The sequence below is a fragment of the Neofelis nebulosa genome, chromosome 3 (assembly GCF_028018385.1).
Source record: "Neofelis nebulosa isolate mNeoNeb1 chromosome 3, mNeoNeb1.pri, whole genome shotgun sequence".
NCBI classification, from domain to species: domain Eukaryota; kingdom Metazoa; phylum Chordata; class Mammalia; order Carnivora; family Felidae; genus Neofelis; species Neofelis nebulosa.
Genome location: NC_080784.1, coordinates 92,177,994 through 92,197,462, shown reverse-complemented (window position 1 = coordinate 92,197,462; position 19,469 = coordinate 92,177,994).

Genomic DNA, 19,469 nt, shown 5'->3' with positions numbered 1-19,469 from the left:
GTATTTTTGCCACTTATTAGCTAAGGGTAATAAGGGTAAATTCATTTCATAATCATATTGAGTCTACGTGCTTATAAAATATCTGTAACAAACTCTAGTCTGCTTCTCAGAACTGTGTTAAAGTTATAATGCATTGGAAGTCTATTTTTAACTTGTATGTAAGTGATATTTTAATAACTTGATGAAAACAGCAAAGGTGATTTATTATGATGGTTTTCTAACTATATGAATTTGAAAGTATGCTTTCAAATACACATAAAAAAAGTAAGATGGAAAACTAAACCTAGCTTCAAAGATGGGAAGGATTTCTATTCCTTTTCTCCTTATTATGAGGGGGTAAAAGTTAGTTGTAAAAATTGATTACAAAAGCAATAACCATGTGGTCATTCATTCATATTCATTCATTCATTGACTTACTATTTCTTTTAAAACAATGTTACCGAGGACCTATTGTGTACTGGTACTATTCTATTTGGTGACCATAAGAGCCACAAAACATAATCTTGCCTCCATGCAGTTTATATTTTAGTGGAGCAAGATGAGCCATAAACAAGGAGACATGTTGTATGTCATATGGTAATAGGGCTATGGAGATAATTGAACACGGAAATGAGGATAAAGTTTGCCTTACCCCATTTGGGTTGTGATAACAAAATACCACAGACTGGGTAGCTTATAAACAACAGAAATTTATTTCTCACAGTTCTGGAGGCTGGAAGTCTGAGACGTGGTCAGGTGAATGCCCTTCTCAGGGCTACAGATTTCTTATTGTATGCTCATATAGTAGAAGAGGCCAGGGATTTCTCTGGAGCCTCTTTGATAAGACGCTAATCCCATTCATGAAGATTCCACCCTCATTAATTAAGCATTTCCTAAATGTCCCATCTCTTAGTACCAACATCTTTGGAGGTTAAGATTTCAATATATGAATTTTGGGGTTGGGGGCACATTCAGATGATAGCAAAGTTTGGTGGTATGGATGAAGATTCAAATTTACAAACCTCACCGCTAAGATAACAGCTAATTAGAGTCCCAAACGAAGTGAAGCGGTAGTTATTTGACAATCTATGGAATGAACGTTCAAGAACAGAAAGCAGCAGAGGAAAAAGCTATGAGGAGACGACCTGTTCAAGGAAAATCAAGGTGGCCAATGTGACTAGAGATCAATGAAAGAGAGGGAGACAGTCAGAGAGATTGATGGGGGATCAAGTCATGGAGGGTTATAATCCTATCTTATCCATAAAAATGTTTTTAGTGCCCATGATTTGGAAGTAACCTTGGTAATCACAGCTAATTACAAATGTGAATGAAATTCTTCTTTAATAATTCACAATCTAAATAGTAAGCACCACCAGTCAAAGGAATATCACAATTGATGTGGTGAAATATAAGGCCTGCTTTATGTACTACAGAGAGTAACTGAAGGAGCCATAAGCCATTCTGTGATGAGTGATGGTTGGATTCAGAATCAAGTTAATGTTTGATGTAGATTGTGGGTTTAGCATAGAATGTCATCAGCCAATTAAATGGAAATATCTATTTTCAACAGAAGAAATACTGTGCATATGCAGATAGCGAAGAAAAGTATGGCAGGGAGGTTAGGAACAGTGAATTTCTTAGCAACTTGGAATACAGAATATATTTCAGAGTAATAGGGGATAGATAAGAAATCAAAACCACACTGAGATATCACCTCATGCCAGTCAGAGTGGCTAAAATGAACAAATCAGGAGACTATAGATGCTGGAGAGGATGTGAAGAAACGGGAACCCTCTTGCAACATGGTGGGAATGCAAACTGGTGCAGCTACTCTGGAAAACAGTGTGGAGGTTCCTCAAAAAATTAAAAATAGATCTACCCTATGACCCAGCAGTAGCACTGCTAGGAATTTACCCAAGGGGCACAAGAGTGCTGATGCATAGGGGCACTTGTACCCCGATGTTTACAGCAGCACTTTCAACAATAGCCAAATTATGGAAAAAGCCTAAAAGTCCATCAACTGATGAATGGATAAAGAAATTGTGGTTTATATACACAATGGAATACTACTTGGCAACGAGAAAGAGTGAAATATGGTCTTTTGTAGCAACGTGGATGGAACTGGAGAGTGTTATGCTAAGTGAAATAAGTCATACAGAGAAAGAAAGATACCATATGTTTTCACTCTTATGTGGATCCTGAGAAACCTGACAGAAGACTATGGGGGAGGAGAAGAAAAAAAAAATTAGAGAGGGAAGGAGCCAAACCATAAGAGACTCTTAAAAACTGTGAATAAAGTGAGGGTTGATGGGGGGGGGGGGGGTGGGAGGAAGAGGAGAGTGGGTGATGGGCATTGAGGAGGGCACCTGTTGGAATGAGCGATTTGACAATATGGAGTTGTATGGAGACCGATTTGACAACAAATTTCATATTAAAAAAAAAGAAAGTAGATTGATTTGAGATTGTGAAGTACATTTTATTCTACAATGAAAAGTTGAGATTTTCCTACAGGCTTTAATTAGCCAGTTCACATTATTAGAGAGAAAGAGATGACAGAATCAATACCGCTTGATTATAGTAATTTATGGATATAGTGGCATTACAGCTGGAAAAGATAGGTGGTTCAAGACAGACCTTAAGCTATTTCGGTAATTCAAGCAAGAATTGAAGAAAAGGAGGAAATAACAGTAAGGACTAGAAAGTCACAATGAATTTGAGAAACACTTTGGAGATGATGAAGGTAGTTTTGGATGGGGGACCAAGGCCATGGAACACACTAGAAAATTCAGACATTTTATACAAAGTTGTTTCTGGTGTCAGTCATTTTGTGTTGGTTATGAAAATCAAAGGTGTAAAGAACTTCCAGTAAATGAGTACACAACACCAGCATCACAGGTCTCTTGCGAGAAGGTTATGTGAAGCTTGTTTCATTTCTATTTTGACCAAATTAGATGATGAAGGGTTGAAAAAATTTTAATATATTTTAGTTATGATAGAGGATGGTACTAACATCTCACAAAAGAAATATTGAATAATAAGTTAAAGTTGGCTTGCTTATGAAGGCTATTACATATAATATAATTGTAGTAAAGGACTACAAATCAAACATAACCAAAAATTGTTACATATCTAGTTCTAAGGAGATGGTGTCATTTCTGGATAAATGTCAACGGAAAAGGAGGAAATGATTTATTTTAACTAAAATATCCCAAATTAATGGCATTATTGTTTTTTTAGAAGGTGATAAAAATAATGAAAAGAGTAATGCATCACTTATAATATTGATGTTGATGATAAAATGGTGATGATAAAATGATGATAAATTTTGATGATAAAAATATATTCAGCTTGTTTTTAACACCAAAACTTGCAAATGCGTGTATTAAATATGTACTATGTTGCATTTCTTTTGCATCAGACATGTTTACTACATATTAATCCCAGAAGCCCATTTCTAAAAAAATCTTCCACTCTGACTGGCATGAGGTGATATCTGAGCGTGGTTTTGAAATATGGCCCTTTGGGGCGCCTGGGTGGCGCAGTCGGTTAAGCGTCCGACTTCAGCCAGGTCACGATCTCGCGGTCCGTGAGTTCGAGCCCCGCGTCAGGCTCTGGGCTGATGGCTCGGAGCCTGGAGCCTGTTTCCGATTCTGTGTCTCCCTCTCTCTCTGCCCCTCCCCCGTTCATGCTCTGTCTCTCTCTGTCCCAAAAATAAATAAAAAACGTTAAATTAAAAAAAAAAAAAAAAAAAGAAATATGGCCCTTTGTAGCAACGTGGATGGAACCGGAGATTGTGATGCTAAGTGAAATAAGCCATACAGAGAAAGACAGATACCATATGTTTTCACTCTTATGTGGATCCTGAGAAACTTAACAGAAACCCATGGGGGAGGGGAAGGAAAAAAAAAAAAAGAGGTTAGAGTGGGAGAGAGCCAAAGCATAAGAGACTCTTAAAAACTGAGAACAAACTGAGGGTTGATGAGGGGTGGGAGGGAGGGGAGGGTGGGTGATGGGTATTGAGGGCACCTTTTGGGATGAGCATTGGGTGTTGTATGGGAACCAATTTGACAATAAATTTCATATATTGAAAAAAAATACGTACAATAAATAAATAAATAAATAAATAAAATAAAATAAAATAAATCTTCCATTTTAATAGACTATTCAAAAGAGAGCCACATACAAATTTAAGAAAAAACTTTTCATACCTAAACACACTTATAAATTTAAAAATTGAGTATATAAAAAGCATTTGCTTAGAAGTAATTGAGGCTGAATGGAAAAATCATTCAAAAGTCATATGAGATTTCCAAGTGCTAGAATCACCCTGGTGACTGACAGAGAACGAAATGCATTGAAAAGGGCAAAGCACAGTTACAAGATGGAGGGAACATCTTTTTGATTTTTTTTCTTTATGTGTAGCTCAAACACATGAAGCTTGATGAATGATTCCAGATATTTTGATATTTCTGTGACCAGTCCCAGAAGGTGCTAAGGTGAGAATAGAAAAGACAAAAGGAAGAAATACTTTTTGAGTTGATGGTTTCCATCCCTATACCAAATAATGTAATATGGTTTTGAACCCAATTTAAAACTCCACATCATATCTTCAAGGTCTTGAAAAGGTTAGGTCCTCACCACCTTAGCAGCCATATGACTAAATTTATCTTCTATCATCGGATCTACTGATTCACAATGTTGTGTATTACAATGTTGTTCTTAAAGGAATTAACTAAACAAAATGTCTTCATTGCAGTTAAATAACAAAACCTGTGTGATAGACTTGTCTTCTCCATTTCCCAACATTCCTTTGAAATTCACTTAAGGATGGATCCACTATTTTTTTTTTCTTTAGAAAAAGCAGACTCATGTCATTGGTATTCAGTTATGACATTTAATGATTCAGATTTCCTTTCACTTTTAGTATTCTTCTCCACCTCGTCTAGATTTTCCCAGTATATACTTCTCTAAGTCATCATTTGTTCACAAACTCAAAACAGTGCTTTTTTTGTTTTGTTTTGTGTTGTTTTGCTTTTTAATCTTCTATAAAGATGTAAGACATGAAGTAGAGATTGAGGGTAAAGAGATCAAAAAGAATTGAGTCGTGCTTCCAGGGGTAGATACACATTAGGACTAATCAAATGAGTAAAAGCAGGATCACTCTTTGTCAATATGTTATCTCGGTATAGATATCACCATATGATATTATAAATTTTATTTTGATAAGGTAATTTAAAGCAATAATTAGGAGGTTCAAATTCTGAAAAAAATAAGCAGCATTTTGTCTGACTAATTCTAGCCAGGTCTTGTGTTAATTTGGCTCCTCTGAGATGCAGGTATTGAATACACCAAACAATGTAAAATAGTTTTATAAGTTTTTAATGCATTAATAATGTATTTTTATTAAATGTGTCTAGAAAGATACACAAAATAGAAAGGAACTATGAAACATTAGGAGGATATAAGGTGAATATAATATACGGTAAATCAAAACCATAGAGTGACTTATCAATACAGACAACCTAAAAAACAGTGAATTTGATGTTAATATACATGTTGTATAAACAGTCCTTGAAAATGGCAAATAGCAGATCTCGTTGCAAAATGTAATTGCAGCACGCTCATGAGATGACGAGAGTGAAGAAAAGTAACACCAAAGATTGGCAAATTACTTCCAACTCATGTTTATCATTGCTTATTCCTAGTTCTTTTTACTAGTGCCACCAAATTGTCCCATTCATCGACATTCCAAGAGTTGGTGGAATTACACAGAATTACTGGAGATTTTACAGGGTCAGAAAAAAGATCAACTACTCTGGGTGACAAAAGTATTTTTATGAGTGTTGAGAGGTATACCAGGTCTGGTGACCACTAGAATCTACCCCTTCAATCTCTGATCACAGGGAAAATACATGAGCAATGATGTAGCCATACAGGTATGAAATCCGTCAAATTTCATACGAAACCCACCCTTCTCCCTAGCTGTTTTCAGCCGGGGACTGAGGGAGCATACCCATCCCTAGAAAACACTGGAATCCTCTGATGCCGTGTGGCTGTGGCTCAAATTCTTCCCAAAGAGCATTATAAACTCTTAGGACTTCACTGCAATACGGTTAACGAAAGTTTACCTTGCTGTACGTTAGTATACTTGAAAATTGCTGAGTGTAGATCTTAAATGTTTTTAACACACATGCACACACACAAAAGGTAACTACGTCAAAGGATGGATGTGTTTATAAGCTTACTGTGGTAATCATTTCACGAAATACATCAAACTATCACAATATACACCTTAAATGTACACATATTATATATCAATTATATCTCAATAGGGCTGACTGGGGGAGAATAATTGGATTGCAGTGTGAGGTATTTCTACCCAAACTTTCTTCCCTCCTTTTTCTCCCTTTTTTCTTTTAAACCACATCAAACCTCCATCAAAATCTGATGGTTCTCTTGGCCTCCCCTGGTTCCTTCATTTTCCTATATGGTCTTTGTCCCTAATAAATCATTTGCAGGGTTAATTGGGCTTTGGTTTCTGCTTTATCCAGGCAAACTCACGCTGTGACTAACACTAATCAAAATAGTGTTTGCTTTTTCAGATTTCCAACTTTCAAATCATTGCTTTGAGTTATTTCAGAATACCAACATACGGAGAAGGAGCCACTACTTAAGAAATGTGTCAATTATTACAAAGAAATTGTTAGCTTTGTATCACTGTTGCTATTTTTGTGCTTTCTTGCTGGTTCTTTGTGTCCTTGTCTTTGGGTGCAGCATAGAAAATGAAAGCTAAGAAAATGGGTTATTAGTCTGTTAAGTGCTGAGATGGAAGAAAAAATAAGACAAATAAGAAAATAGACTAAAATAAAATACCTTTGGAAGGAGAGCAAAGCAGTATGAAGCCCAGTAGAAGGAAGAAAGGAGAGCACAGAAATACAGCAGGTTCCAGAAGGAGCCCTGGGTTTACATCTGAGAGGCTCACAGAAGATTCTGCCAACCCTACTGGAAAACAAAATAGCACATATATACTTTTTTTTTTTTTCAGACACGATGTACAGACTATCAGATACATATTTACCCAAATGTTATTGAAACATTGATTTCAATGAAAGTCAACAAGAAACCTAAGAAACTTCAATAGTGATATTTTCAAAGTTTCCTCTTATACGTCTTGAACGATAACATAAACTTAAGCCTTGTTACAGATGGAAATTGCTGTATATAATCCACATAGTCCCTTTAGAATGTTTTTAATATAGTAATAATAGTCATTTTATTTATTTGTCAAGGAGCAAAGTATTATTAATTAAAATTATGTTTTAAACAACTAATATAGAAAATATCCTATTTATTACAGATAAACTAAAGATGTAGTTACTTATCATTTTTCTCATTAAAATGTAATAGGTGAGGCGCGCACGGGTGGCTCAGTCGTTTAAGCGTCAGACTTCGGCTCGGGTCATGATCTCGAGGTTCCTGAGTTCGAGCCCCATGCTGGGCTCTGTGCTGACAGCTCAGGGCCTGGAGCCTGCTACAGATTCTATGCCTCCCTCTCTCTCTGCCCACCCCCTCACTCACGCTCTGTCTCTGTCTCTCAAAAAATGAATAAACGTTAAAAAATTAAAGAAAAAAAAAGATTCTAGAAGCTGACTTAAGACAGAGACAGAATCAGTTGCAGCTGGGTGATCCAGGTGAGTCCAATTTAATCACAGGTTCCTTAAATGTGAAAAGGGAAGGCAGAAGGGCCAGATTCAGAGTGAGCAAGGTACTGGGAGGATCCAGGAGCCAGAAAATGTCGTTGCGTTTAGAAGATGGTAAAAGTGAGAAAACGGATTTCACCCCAGGAACACCAGTGTCTTAATCTCAGCCCAGTGAAAGTCATTGGAATTGAACTACAGAAATGTAAGTAAATACTTTTGTGTTATATTTGAGCTACTGGGTTTGTAGTTACGTGTTACGGCAGCAGTAGAAAATGAATATATTATTGTACAGTAGGCCTGGGTGACACCTAACAGGTTATCCCTTTCTTATGCATGTAATGGAAGGCTTTTATAATTAATGGTAACTTTAGCTCCATCAAAATATGAGCCTAGGCCTCAAACTATACATAGTCTCTAAATGCTCATTCATTCATTCTAAAGGACAGTAATAGGGGTGCTGCTGTGTTGGTCTTTGTTGCCCTGTCTGTAGGAATGAGCATAGTACCAGCTCCTCTTAAATTCAAATCGCCTTATTCTTTTTGTGAATGGTTTCAATAAATCTTCCCATTTAACAGTCTTGCCATCAGAGAAAAGTGGCTATGGGGAAAATAATGTAATTGGAATATGGGGGAGAATATGCAGGGTCTCTTAGGGTTCTTCAAAGAAAAGGGTGATAACTTTGAGCAACGAGGTGACAGTTTCTCAAGAGGAAAGCTGGATGGGCACCTGTGTGGCTCTGTCAGTGAAGCATCCAACTTCAGCTCAGGATATGATCTTGTGGTTCACGAGTTCAAGCCCTGTGTCAGGCTCTGTGCTGACAGCTCAGAGCCTGGAGCCTGTTTCGGATTCTGTGTCTCCCTCTCTCTCTGCCTCTCCGCCCCCCCCCCCCCACTCATGCTCTGTCTCTGTCTCTCTCCCTCTCAAAAACAAATAAACATTTAAAAAATTAAAAAAAAAATGGGAAAGCTGGTTGATTCCATTTCATAAAATGAAGGGACTTCTTACAGAATATCATTCACCAAAACCCTAGATACAGCACATACTGAAATCCACCAGGAGCCACATTTTCTAAACAACCAAGACTGAGTGAGCATTCAGTGCCCACTGTGTCCACTGTCCTTCCTGAATTACCACCTTTTCAAGGCTACCGACTATGTCTTCTCTTTCTTGGAATGAGCGCATACATACCTAAGTCCCTGACATTGGAAGTGTTCTGTAGTGATTTAATGATTTGCTAAATGCTTAGCATCTAGGGACCTCTTAAAAGATGTGTTGTGAAGTCTAAAAGTTTATTTTAATTTGTACTATAGAAGGTCCTAATGTGGTGTTTTTCATATCCTATGCTAAATTTGTGGATGAGAATTGTTCATATAAGGAAAGGCTTCTTGAAGTACACATGGCAATATGATAGACAGGACTGAGATCTGCTGGGATTCTAAATCTTGAGGAGAATAATAATAGATGACAGATTAGGAATAATTGACAGTGTCGTTGTGAAAGTGTTTGTATTAACAGAAGAAGGGGCTTCGACTGATAGCTGGGGGCGAAGGCAAGGGACTGTCAGAGGAAAATAAATGATTTCACAGGCATTCGGCTTCAGAGCTGCCTTAATAAGCTTCCAGCTCTTGTGGTAAGTGAAAAATAGTCTGTGGTATTCATACTAGACTTTTCCTATTTGCTCACATCATGAGCCACACAGTGTGCTTTAATAAAATTCAGGAGAGTGGGTAGGTTTTACTCAGAGTATGATTAAAAGAGAACAGCAATCTAATTGTACGTTATATAGTTATATCAAGTTTATAAGTTATGCAGTTATTAGTGACATGTATATGTTACATTTAGGCATAGATTGAGCTAGAGTCAAAAACTTTTAAAACCAACAGCCTACTCTCTGCTTATTTTAGCCATCATTATGAAACGCTTTTTTTTTTAACAAATGGCATCATTCTAATTAGCACCTTTTGTAATGATTTTAGGGAAGTATTATTCAGCTTAATTTCATTGTTTAAAGTAGAAAGTATTAATGCAAAAAATGCACATTAATATGTATTTGGATTTCAGGACTTGAACATAAAAAAATATATAGTTGACATAAAGAATAGGTATGCCATGAAGAAAAATAATCAAGGTACGTCACAAAAATTTGATTACATTCTGTTACATAAATCTCTGCTATGGAAAGAAAACAATATTGTGGGTTAGACCAATATTTAGTTCTATCCTTACTCTTTCCTAAATTTCTAACTCTTTAAATCTTCTTCAGTCTTATTTTAAGGATCAAATAAAATAATATGTGTGAAAATATCTTCTACACAATGAAGCACAGTATAATTGTGCCAAGGACTATTCGCCATTCACGAACATTTATATGGTCACTTCCATAGAATAGAATTTTTTGCTCCTGGCTGGGCATTGCATCTCTTTTCTCCCTTTAAAATAGAGAGGGGCTGGTGATCCATAATGGTTGTGTGAGTAAAGTGTGTAACATTTCCAAGTCTGGGAATGTCTGAAACAGGTGTGACTTTTCTATGATCTCTGTCCATCTGCTTACTGAATACAGGGAACATGGAAAAGCTGAAGGAATCTAGGTCCCTGAGTTATCACATGGAAAGGCCTCTTCTTGCCATAAATATGTTCATTGGACTATAATGTGATCAAGAAATAATTGTGCTAAAGTAGTTGAAAGTTGGGATTTTGTGTGTTTCAGAATCTAACATTATTACAAAATTAAAGGCATTCATGCAAGTATTTTGAATTATCCTTCATGTAGCAATGTATTAACACATTCATTTGTGTTAGGAATACACATTCTTCAAAATGCTTTTGGGCTAGAGATGCCAAGATTGCTGTATATCAAACAGAGGATTATTTTGAAAGATTTCTTACACATTTCAGTCTTCAAATCTGAGAAATAAAGGTGTTTATAAGTATAAAGGAATATATTCCAAATGGCAGGCTTTAGGCAGCCATAAGTATAAATATGGTTGCATTAATATGACTCCCTAATCCTAGCACTTATCCCCTGTTAACTCTTAATATCAGAAACTTCCCAAGTTTCCATTCCCATCTAGTACTGGGGCTACCAAGGACTAATTTCATCTGGTCCACTTTGCTTTGTTGAGGTCTCAGTTCCCACCCTGACTATCCTTTATTTCCCACTGCCATGCATCAGGCATGACTCTGCAGACGTCCCTGGTAATTCAGATGGGAATCTCCAAAGGCAACCTTGAGAGTACACGGGTATCGCCCTTGCAAACTGAGTTGCATTTAGACTATGCCCACAAACTGAACCTCATTAAATTGTCATGCTTAACAACACTACAAAGTAAGGAGAACAAGTTCCTTCCATTCTGTATGGTAGTAAATAAAATCCAGGATGTTTTATTTTGGTCTATCTACGGGGCCATAGAAGTTTTGCGTAGAACCTGCAACACTACAAAAATGAAAAATTGTTGCAAACCAACAGCTTTCCTCCCTCTCGCCCTCCCTCCTCTCTCTCCTTCCTTCCTTCCTTCCTTCCTTCCTTCCTTCCTTCCTTCCTTCCTTCCTTCCTTCCTTCCTTCCTTCTTCCTTCCTTCCTTCTTCCTTCCTTCCTTCCTAAACATTTTTTCCTGTATCCACATGCATTTCTATCTAACCTGCCTGGGTCTCTAAAGATACAAGGAAGAGTGACATGGCAAAGCCATATAGAATGCTGCTCTTCAGACTCTTGAGCTCTATTGTCTGAGTGCTATTTATGAAACAGAATTCATGTGTCTTCCCTCGTTTCATTCAACACGGAGCATTTATGCAAAACTATCTTCACAGAGAGCCTGAGAAAGAACGCTGCATGTCTTCACTTGAAAGATGAATCCAATCTTTGTTACTGGCCCAGCCTGTATGTGTTACAAAAATGAATATTGCTATCTGAACTTATGTTCTTGTTCCATTTGAAAATATTTAAGATTATATTGATTTTTTTAAGCTTAGTTTTAAGCAAGTTTGGGTAGCTCTAATTTCATGCAGGGTGAGGATGAAATATGCACATCTCATGTGGAAAGAATCTTTTTCAGGAGTGAAACCAAATAAAAAAAAAAAAATTAAGCAACGACCCAAGAGGGATAATCCTTTAATGCAATAACTAGCTGACAATCACTCGTGAAACACCAAGTTTTCCAACTTATTTTTAAAAGACTATTTCCCTATTTCTGTATTCTCCTTTCATCTTCATTCCAAATTTCAATCTGTAGAAATTGATTTTAAAATTTGCAAAGGAACACCTGAAGTCCGTGAGTAGAAGTTCCACATTAGAAATGTCCTTTTCCGATTATTAATGAACTATGGTGCTTCTAGAAACACAGATGTAGAAGAAAATGGTAAAGAAGCAGAAAAGTAAAATGTATGCAATTCTTAGGAGTATAATAATTTTAAGCACATTGACATGCACAAAAAATTCTCAGGCTGTTTCAGGGAAAATGTAGCAGGTCATTGGAAGGCCAGTTTAAGTTATTCAATTTCACATTTCCAAAAACTCTTGACATTTATGTATTGCCATAGTGGCAGCACAGTGAATATCTCCAAAGGGAGATAGCGGGTTTTGTGATGCACTAAGTGTTATAAAGGACAGTCATTTTGCAATTTCAGATTAAGTCAATAAGTATATTACCATGTAAGCGGTTTTCATGGCAGAAACTCAATAATCACTTTTTTAACCTGGATTGTATACTGTGGAATTGTCCAAACCTTATAACCTGTCTAGGAAGATGAGAAAGTTAGGTTACATATCCAGTGATCTTGGTTTTTTTTTTTTTATGGAAAATAATTCAAACAGGAGATGAGCCATATCTTATACACATATGTATATATGAGAAAAAATAACTAGTAACCTTTTTATGAGAAATAATTTGGATAAAATTTATCCTCCTCACCTATACACAGAAATAGCTGCTATGTCAATACCTAGTTTCCAAACTAGAAGGAGCAGTAGATATTCAGAAAACCAATAATTTTGTGAATAGCAAGCTGCAGAGAAATGTTCAAGGAGGAGGCAGAATTTTGTCCTATTACCTATAATTTGAATCTCCAGGAAATGAGCTTTCTATACAAGATATCCTTATCTTTTAGAAATATATGTTGGCTATAAAGTACACATCTTTATACTATTTCATTTGGTTCTTACAGAAACCTGGTAAGAACAGCAAGACAGCTGTTTTTGTGCTTACATTATTGGGGAGACTGCCAGGTCAAGTGGCTGGGAAGCTGAACACTCTTCCCCAGCATTGTTTTCCTCTGAAGGTAGAGGTTCTGCTTATAGGATACTGTGCAGAAATGAATACATACCCTAAATGTGGTCTGACAGGTGCACTAAAAACGATAAGAGTTCCTATCTTGTACTAGATTAAATTAAAATGTTCTGTGATTGCCAATAAACACATCGAAAGGAGGTTTTCAGTAATGATAAATGAAACATCTCACTCTATACCCATTATCCTCTAGGGAAAACAAAGCTGCTATTACTGGAATATTATTATTTATTAAAAAAGAATATCTTCTTAGAAAATAATTATATGTTGGGAAATAGTAAACATTTCATATTCAATATTTTTCCAAAGAAGTATGAGGCTATTTTGATAAAAACAAATACTTGAAATGTTGTGGGGAAAAATGCGAAACTGTGTGTTACAATCAATATCTGGTTTATTTCTACATTTTATTTTGGTTGTTCAGAACCAAGTAAGCCCTGTTTCAAGCACATAGAATAGAAAATAATAGCAGTTATTTTTAATAACTCACTTGCAATGTCTATAAAATTTTAATTAAATACTAATCAAAATACCGGAAAGAAGAAACTAGAACATGTTTGCTTCTAGACGAATCATTGATAATACTTACTGTTTTTTTTTTCTCACATAAGCTTTGAAGTGAGACAACAAAGTACCCAAATTACAACCAACTATGAAACTATATAGTAATGTGATAGAATCATTATAGGACATGCATTTGCTGTACAATTGACAATTACTTTGTGATAATATCATGGGAAAAGAGTTATGTACAAATTATATTTGATATAAGTACATAAAGTTGTACTATTTGATTCACTTGTCCAAACGTGGATCTACAATAAAACATAACTGTTGAGTTTTAGAGCAGTGATATTTAAGAATTGAAACTATATGTGAAGAAAGAACCTGTAGTCTAAGAAATACAGAAAAAAAAGTTAATCTGGTAACACAGCTTAATATTGTCTCCAATACAGTATATATACAAGGAATGTAGGTCATGTTAGGGTATATATGTTAGTGATGGTAACAACTTTAGGTAGTTAAATATATTTATATATTGAGATTTGAATCAAATAATCTGTAACCAAAAAATGAGCAAAAATAGCTTTTAACACCTGAGGAAAAATTACTATTGTCCGGGAAATAAAGGAATACGCATACAGCAAAATACATTCATTGATCAAGGTCACTACTAAAAAAATATTAGCCTGAAAAAATTAGACACATTCCTAATCGCGTAATTTTTGACTAAAGAATGAGTTAAGCACCGGGTAGAATAATGTCTATCATTAATTTTTTATTTCCTTCAAGCAAAGTGTAGATATTTAAATGATGTAAGTGCTAGTAATATAAATTTCGTGTCTTCTATCCTGTAATAAAATTACAAAAATCAATACCTTTAAGATTGGGAGACCCCCGTCTTAAAATTCTATTGCCCATTAACCACTAATGTTTGCCTGTCAGTACACTTTAACATCTTGCCCTTGATATCCTCTTTCATTTCTACCTATTTCCTTTCTTATACACTCTGCTGCACACAAATCCACCTCTCTTGTGACCTCAATGCTTTTTCCTGCTTTTGTTCACAGCATTATTGTCCTCCATGACTTTGCTCACTTGAGAATCTTTCTTCAACTGCCGAAACAACTTTCTTTTTGGGTTAATGTGTTTTACTAGTGATAAATAATGGGTGAATGAGTTTCAACTACTTTAACATCCAGGGAAAACATTATAAACCATAAGCCCCGGAAACAAACTTTACAAACATTATAGTTCATCCGTTGCCACCAAAATTAATATTTATGTCTATCTACCATCACTTGATGAGGACCTCAAATATTATCCTTCTATCAATTACTAGAGTTACTGATTTTTGACTAATTTGTTGAGTAAAGAATATTGGCTGCTTAAGAAATCAAATTAACTGGAAATCACCTACATGTAAAAAAAAAAAAAAAAGAAAGAAAGAAAAGAAAGTAGATTATAGAATTGGCATGAACCCACAGTTTATTTTTGAAAAGTGTTAACAACTTTCCCTAATTTTTTAGCTTTTAGTTATATTTTGGAAACGAATTTCATTTAGACTAGTAACCATATCATCTTTGTTACACAATTATATGCTTTATTCCTAGGGAGACTGATCAATCAATACAACAGAACCACTATTTCTTAGGTTAACAACACTCACTATGCCACTTAGAACACACAGAGAAAAACCCTCAAGGCATTTTGAAGGGGTTTCCTTTCTTTTTAGACATTTCTTGTACTAGAAATTGATTTATATTTTTCACTCACGCTGACCTACATCCTGAAATAATGCATTTTTCTATACCATTTCTTTCCCTCTACATATCAGTTAGCTATAATTACTCAAATTAAAGTGAAGGAAGATAAGCAAATGTCCATTTTGGGGGATGGGAAAGCAGACTAACGTCTAAAGATTGCAATCAATTTCCTATTTCCTGTGAAATCTAAGTCTAAACTAGAAAGTATTGCAGTACAACCATTAATCCCAATTATTGTGCTGTTAAGGAATGGTGGCAGGTGCCTGGAGATCAAAGTTCTTTTCCTAACCAACATTTATGCATTTGATTTTGAGAATTATTAGATATTGTATATTCCTAGTAAGATTTAAGTCAGCTTCACTAATGCTCTCTGCTTGTCTGTGTTCTTCGATAAACTATCCCTATTTGTAGGACGATGCTTTCAAATCAGGAGACTTGAGTTCTTTACATTTCAAATTATTGGTGGTATAGGCACAGATCCATTAGCCTTATCTTTGGAAATGTCTCAGGTTGTCACCAAAGCTCTCTTACATTCTCTAGGACTTTTGTGAAGGAAACTTCTACTGACGAGACAAAGAAGCACATCATCGTTTGTAGTTAGCCTCTCTGCCAAGCTCCAATTTATTATACACCTGAGAGACGTGAAAGTGCTGAGGCAACTTTACCCTGTCATGCCCAATAATTATGTCATAAAAAGCCATGTTATTTCAGCACATAAAACGGTTTAAAGTGATTAATTTTCTGAAAGCTTAAATTGAAAGTGCATGAGAATCATTAAGGCCATGCCTGACCCGGGTTTCTGAAAATATATTATCATACCTCTCTGAAACATCTCTTAAAATCCAGCTTTTTGTGTGTATATTCGACTTCTAAATTATTAAGAACCATACGTATGTCTGTAATTTCATTACAAATCTATTACCAACCCCATCATGTGAAAGACTCTTGGATTTCGGCTCACATCATGATCTCACAGTTTCATGATTTCAAGCCCCGCGTGGGGCTCTGCACTCTTGCTGTACAAAGCCTGCTTGGGATTCTGTTTCTCTCTCTCTCTCTCTCTCTCTGCCCCTCCCCTATTCATGCTCTCTCTGTCTCTCTCAAAGTAAAAAAAAAAAAAAAAAGGAAAAGATAGTTCTTCAAATGGTATAATATTAAATCATTAATTATTTAAAATTGCTAATACCTCTAGAAACTATCTCAGACATTGCTAGACTATAACTTCTGGGTTTTCCATTCTTAGGCTTTTTATACATTTGGGCGAAAACATGTATTAACCTTGAAATGTGGGTGCTTCTCCCTGTTCCCCAATAGGAAATAGACTCAATCACTATCTTCATCATTTGATGGTAAGCCTCTCTTCACAGTTTTGTCAAACTTTAATAGAAACTCCTAGCTCTTTTCTCAATTCCTCCGAAGGAATCAAAGCATCAATGAAAAGTATTTCTGTCTGTGATAGATTATTACAAATATTATGACAGTAAAATAAGGTAATTTAACACAGGAACCAAATAGGTTCACACTGAAAGCTTTATATCATTATTTGTAAATTCTCATGGTCATTCCACAACAGGAAGATGGAAGGAGGCTCAGTTGCCCATCAATATGGCTGACTTCACTCTGCCCCAATCACATCCCTTGCCTGACTCAGCCTCACCTCAGCCTTCTTCCCATACTTTTTCCCAAGATACCTACTCCATTTTTAAAGTGTTTTTATTTATTTTTATTTATTTTGAGAGAGAGAGAGAGAGAGAGCATGCATGAGTGCAAGTGGGCGAGGAGTAGAGAGAGAGAGGGGGAGAGAATATCCCAAGCAAGATCCATGCTGTCAGCACAGAGCCTGAAGAGGGGCTGGATTCCATGAACTGTGAAATCATGACCTTAGCCAAAATCAAGAGTCGGTCACTTAATTCTGAGCCACACAGGCACCCCCCTACTTCATTGTTAGAGCATCACCTGTCCAACACAAAAATTCCCTCTTATGTCATTTTACAGATCAATTTAATTATTATTTATCTAAGTATCTCTCATGAGAATAATAGCAAAGCTGTCTTGCCTTTCATCGCCAAAGAGCCAATCAAAGTATGTTTTCTTTCCCAACAAAAATCAATTTTCTTTCTATGGATGCTTCTGCCACCCTCTCAGAGCATGTCATTTCAACTGCAAGAACTTTGAAAACTAACATTCTTTTACTTCCTCTCTCACTCACTTGGTTGGCACAGGGCATTTAGGCAAAGCCTGATATACTCATTAACATCACACCCCCACCAAAGTTTGTCCCCTTTTCATACAGTGAAAATAATGATTTTATATTAAAATAGATGATTATGTATTTCTCTAAGGAAAATTTAAATGCTGATTTTATATTTTGATAGAGGAGCACAGTCAACCTAAATGAAGTTTTTACAATATTCAACTCAATATATTTAGGGATATCAGCACTTATGTTTGTCTTCATATGTTACTTGAAATATAACTAAATCTATCAGTCAACTATAACTGACTCTATCGGAATTCCGTTAGTAACATTAACTTACATTAAAATCAGAATTCAAAATGACATCTCTAACAATACCTTAATATATTTATAAACAAAGTTAACTTTTCAAAAAACCAGTGCTATGTCTGCCTCTATATTTATTCAAGTTCAAATGGGGATTTTTATTTGTTCATTTAGTCACAAACGACAAGCACAGTCTCCTTTTTTTATTAAATTTTTTCTCCAGCTGACCTACTAGAATATTTGTCAAAATAGGAGGGTACTGTTAATGGAGATTCTGACAGCTCATCATAACATTAATCTTTCATCTGCAGTTGTTGACTTTTGACAATTTTTGTAGTTCTTTTTGAGTCTAACACTGAGATAAACTTTACTGATTGGCATCATCACATGCCAGGCATGTTTGAATTAAGATGAAAAAGAATTACCCATAACAAATATCACAGAGATCATTAATTAATCCTGTTTTTAGTAAACAACAAGGCAGACAAGCAAATTCATGGAAGATTGCATTAGTGGAGAGGTGTTAATTGAAAGATCGCTCAAGTGATGGCAAGTTTTCAACATCAAAACTGAAAGAAGCAAGACATGATAGAATTCCTGAAGAGAGTTATTATAGTTGAAGGGAAAAAAGTATTTAATATATCAGACCCAAATCAAATAAATAGAAAAGACAAATAAATAGAAATAAGTCATGAGAACACATCTTTATTCAGTTGCTACATAAAACTTTTTACATAGTAAAAAATGTTTAACTGGAAGTATTCCAGTAAACTTACAATTACACTCAATGTTCAAAAGTTATATTGACCTAACTCTATACCTACTATCATAGTATGGTTGTAATATAATATTCAACATGAGTCACCTACATTACTGTTTTCCTGATTTCCCAGAAAACGAAAATAAACCGAAGAGTCTTGCTAATCCATTAAATGCAGTGCACCTTTCATTGTTCTAAGACAACTGTCATTATCCAAGAACAGTGTCTAAACTTTAACCTTTACATTACAATAACAGGTAAGTTGTGATACCAGGTGAAGGTTCCATGCATCACGTATTACTATAAAGGATATTAGGCCTTCTAGTTAGCAAGTGAAGTTGAAAGGGAGAGTTACACATATGCAGTGTGGCAGAATCTCATGATCATTTTTCATTCTTTTGTCTTTTATATGAAAAAAGGCACAGAACTTCTAAATCTTAGGAAAACACGTGGGACAATAACCATATCTCAAGCAGTAACTAAGCATACATCTTATTTAATTTTATTTTTCTAATTTTATCTTTTATTTTTTAAAATTGACGTCCAAATTAGTTAGCATATACTGCAACAATGATTTCAGGAGTAGATTCCTTAGTGTCCGTTAACTATTTAGCCCATCCCCCCTCCCACAACCCCTCCAGTAACCCTCAGTTTTTTCTCCATATTTATGAGTCTCTTCTGTTTTGTCCCCCTCCCTGTTTTCATATTATTTTCATTTCCCTTCCCTTATGTTCATCTGTTTTGTCTCTCAAAGTCCTCATATGAGTGAAGTCATATGATTTTTGTCTTTCTCTAACTGACTAATTTCACTTAGCGTAATATCCTCCAGTTCCATCCACATAGTTGCAAACGGCAAGATTTCATTCTTTTTGATTGGCGAGTAATACTCCATTGTATATATATATATATATATACCATTTCTTCTTTATCCATTCATCCATCGATGGACATTTGGGCTCTTTTCGTACTTTGGCTATT